Here is a 4170-nt window from a genome sequence, read left to right as displayed (position 1 = left end):
TTTCCACATTTTAATATCATACATTGTTATACATCAAACGACCAATTTATTGATGAAACTTAATATTAATTATTATTTATTAATAACAATTTTAAATTTTTATATCATGCATCATTGTAGTTCAAATCATATTATTGTTAAAACTTATTAATAAACCTTAATATTCATATAAATCTTAAACTTTATTAACATATATTTTATTAAATTTTCTAAAATAAAAAATCTTATTAATAATTATTTTCTTAATATAAATAAATAAAATATAATGGATAACGAACCCTGAAATAACCAATAAACATTACAATTAAATAACTATTTATTTGTTCACCAATTGACTAATAAATAATTATTTAATTATATATTTTTATAATCAGTTTAATTACTTATTCCTATTTTATTATCAATTATATTTTATATAATTTTATATCACAGAAATAACTATTATAATTATAATTTTCATAAATTTAAATTTTAAATACCTTTAATATCGTAAATTTATGACCCATGTCCCATAAATTTGTTTATTAGTCAAAAGGTGGTGATGAGAAAAATTATTTACATTACATCTTCGCGTCAAGCGTGATGATGGATAAAATAAGAAATAAAGATCTAAACTAACCAAATAAATCACCAAAATAAACGACCACGTAATAAATGATAGAACATATTAATAACTCTTGCATTCTAAATGAATGAAGAGTTACATTTCTAAGAACCCCGACAATCTCTCAAATTTATATTTTTGACTCATCTAACGATAAATAAGTAATCTTCCATAGTGATTTTTTTGAAAAAATTTCTAATTTATTTTTCATTTTATCTAATTAAATTCATAAATTTATAAATAAATTCTTCATCATTAAAATACCCAATTTTTTTTTTAAATATTAAATTCAAAAATCCACACACAACTACAAAAAATGCATTCCTTCATTTACCTATCAACTTACTTATCACAAGAAAGCCTAATTCAATACCGACGACCTCATGTTACTTGAAACCATCTTTGCGCCAAGGTACAACGTGGGGCTTTTATGATCCTAAGGGTGATAAGTTGTTATTACCCCTACAATGAGGGGAGTTTGCCCTCAAACTAAATTTATTGAGTACATTGCACACATTCTGTCCATTATAAAGCCTTTCTCTAAAATTTGTACATCGAATTTGTCCGGCCTTAAACATTTTAATAAAAGTTCGCCTTTTATAATAATCAAAATAAACAAGTTTAACCATTTTCGCTTTTACTAACGCAGAATTTGTGTCGAATATTTTTTAATTGGACACATAATTTTTTAAGAGTTGATGTGGAAATTGAACAGTTGACGTGGAAATTGAACAGTGAAAAGGAGTTTGAAAGAACACTTAAAAGCTAAAACTAAAGCTAAAGATATATACAATACAATGTATATATGTGAATAATAATGCATTCAACGTTAATCTTTTATATATTTTGTTAACATAGTATCAGAGTCATCAATCTCTTGCCCTGCCCTAGTGTGAGTCACTTATTTTTTGTGGCCTTTGTAGATCTGTGTGTAATATGGTATTAGAGCCATCGATCTCTTGCCCTGCTTTAGCCACTTGTTTTCTGTGGCCTTTGTAGATATGTGTCTATGTGATTATGAGCTTTGCGTCCAAACTTCTCTTTTTGGTGGTATTCGCTGCTGGTCAGTGTTTCAATTTTCTGTTGGAGCCAATTTTGTGTGTGTTTGTCAGGCCTGTCAATAATGTCTCTGCCCACCATAATTGACGTCTCTACCCACCGTTTCAAATATGGCTATAGTTATTCTAGAAACGAAGACCAAGGAAACAATTATTCAATAATATGTGTTCTATCTTATGCACAGAGCCTTGGCGCTGTATCCCAAGGGTGCGATGTTTCTCCTGTTTAAGGAAGAGTTGTGTTGTAACCTATCTAATCATCAACCATATTTTAAAAAAAAAAATTCACTTGTACCTAAGTTCAAATATCTAAACAGTACATGATACTTTTCAACTTAGGTGTAATAACAGTTGTAATGTTTCACACTGTATAAACTACTTTTGGACTTAATTATGAGTATAGTCATATGAGTGATTCTCACAACCATATATATACATATTATGAAACATTTACACTATGTTTAATGCTCAATTTCAACCTTAAACTCCAGCAGATTAATTTGTTTACCTTGAAACTTGGTTTCATATCGAATGAGGATATTCGACATAACTTGGTATGTGATATGGTTTAATGATTACACAATCTAAAAACATTAGATCATCCAAAGGCTAATATATGAGTTTAGAACTTTCTTGAGCTTAACATGGGTGGGACTACTTGTAAATCGATTCTAAACACCAAAAATCTAGAGACTAGAGTTGGTGATGGGACTTACTTTCATATTTCTAGTATCCTCCTACACTACGGGAGTATTAGTGACACCTCGAGAGATTTGAACATGGGTGATTAATTTGTTTACCTTGAAACTTGGTTTCATATCGAATGAGGATATCTGACATAACTTGGTATGTGATTATGGTTTAATGATTACACAATGTGAAAACATTAGATCATCCAAAGGCTAAGATATGAGCTTAGAACTTTCTTGAGCTTAACATGGGTGGGACTACTTGTAAATCGATTCCAAACACCAAAACTCTAGAGGTTAGAGTTGGTGATGGGATTTACTTTCATATTGCTTGTATCCTCCTACACTACGGGCCTATGGGTGACACCTCCAGAGATTTGAACATGGGTGAGACTACTTGTAAATAGATTCCAAACACCAAAACTCTAGAGGCCAGAGTTTGTGATGAGACTTACTTTCATATTGCTTGTATCCTCCTATACTACGAGGCTATTGGTGATGCCTCCATAAAATAAGACTACTTGTAAATAGATTCCAAACACCAAGCCTTAATCATACTAGAGTGACAACTGGTCCACTCTCCACGGCAATATGAAAGTTCCGTGGTTCCTCTGTGGTTAGGGTAACTGACCTACCCTGCCCTCCGTCCAAACCCTCATTCCATTTTGTCGGCGGCTGCGAACTCGCTCTGCAATTTGGTGATTTGTCTCCAGCTTCAGTTATTTCCCACTTCTGCTGTAAGGAGGTAATCTCTTGTACAACTTTGCGTTGGTTTTGGGTTTCTCCTTTCCTTATTATCGAAGGCAGCTCAGTGATTTTATACTTACTCTAATCTGTATGGTACAGGTTCTCCCTATTCTGTGTTTTGCTCCTCTGGATGGCATAGACCCATCTTCTTACAACTTATTTTGTGGCTGCAGTGCTTTATACTCGCATACAGGGAGAAACAAAGATTTTCCGACTGGGGCTTTAAAATGGTAATGAATCCAAGGGCTACTTGGAGTTTTCCAATTGTACATAAGGTCAACAGGCTTACATCTATTCTATTCATTTCTCCCTTTTCTTTATTACAGGTCAGGTGAATCTGCATGCCCAGTCTTGGATTCTTTCTGGAATTCGACGCGGTCCTCCCTTTCTCAAGTACTTACGTTGTTCACAGGTTCCTTAGGGAATTTAAAGGTTGCATAGCAGAATTTTAAGGCTGTTATGGATGACGTAATTTCTTGTTTTCAGGGTTTGCAGACCCTTGCAGCCCAACTGGGTGTCTATTCCGGCTTATGTGGGGTTGTCGAAATCTCGTTTCTGGATTCAGGGTCTTTCACCCGACTCTTGAGCTCATCCGGGTTTTGCCCATTTATGTTGGTGTTCTTTCCAAGAAATCTCTACAGAAAAGGGTGTTATGTTTATGTACTAAGTTCCAGTGAATTTTTCTTTTAGTTGTATGGAGTGTTTATAAGTTTCCTTTTTGAAAACCCTGCAACAAAGAAAAGGGTATTTCGAAACCCTTGTATCATATTACATAAAGACAATTTCTATTTATTTTTCCATAAATAGCAGGTGTAGAGCATGTCTAAGAGTTTGTTTTGTTTTTGGAAATTATCCTTATGAACTCGGCTGGTTTATAATTTATCAATATGTTTGAGAATTACTTCCTGGTAATTTTATTATGCATTTCTAGTCCAGAATTTGCACTTAGAGTTGGTTAGCAAGCTCTGTTATATATTCCACCTAATGAGCTTGGCCCTCTTATTAAACATAAATGTATAAGACTTCCTTACTAGATTTCTACTCATTAACTTCAGTAAGAAAAATAGAAAAA

General features: G+C 32.8%; 1 long non-coding RNA gene across 1 annotated transcript; it reads left to right on the top strand.

The window, feature by feature from the left end:
• Positions 1-2905: 2905 nt before the first annotated feature.
• LOC149194775 (uncharacterized) lies at positions 2906-3928 on the top strand. The gene is made up of 3 exons (XR_016255116.1): positions 2906-3096; positions 3198-3328; positions 3425-3928. It is a non-coding gene; the product is annotated as an uncharacterized LOC149194775 (long non-coding RNA).
• Positions 3929-4170: the final 242 nt, after the last annotated feature.

This window comes from Pinus tabuliformis, chromosome 2_2 (genome assembly GCF_031772625.1).
Source record: "Pinus tabuliformis cultivar Carrire ecotype Pingquan chromosome 2_2, CPIR1, whole genome shotgun sequence".
Lineage (NCBI taxonomy): Eukaryota > Viridiplantae > Streptophyta > Pinopsida > Pinales > Pinaceae > Pinus > Pinus tabuliformis.
The sequence above is the reverse complement of the archived record's forward strand: the minus strand, read 5'-3'. Positions and strand labels throughout refer to the sequence as shown.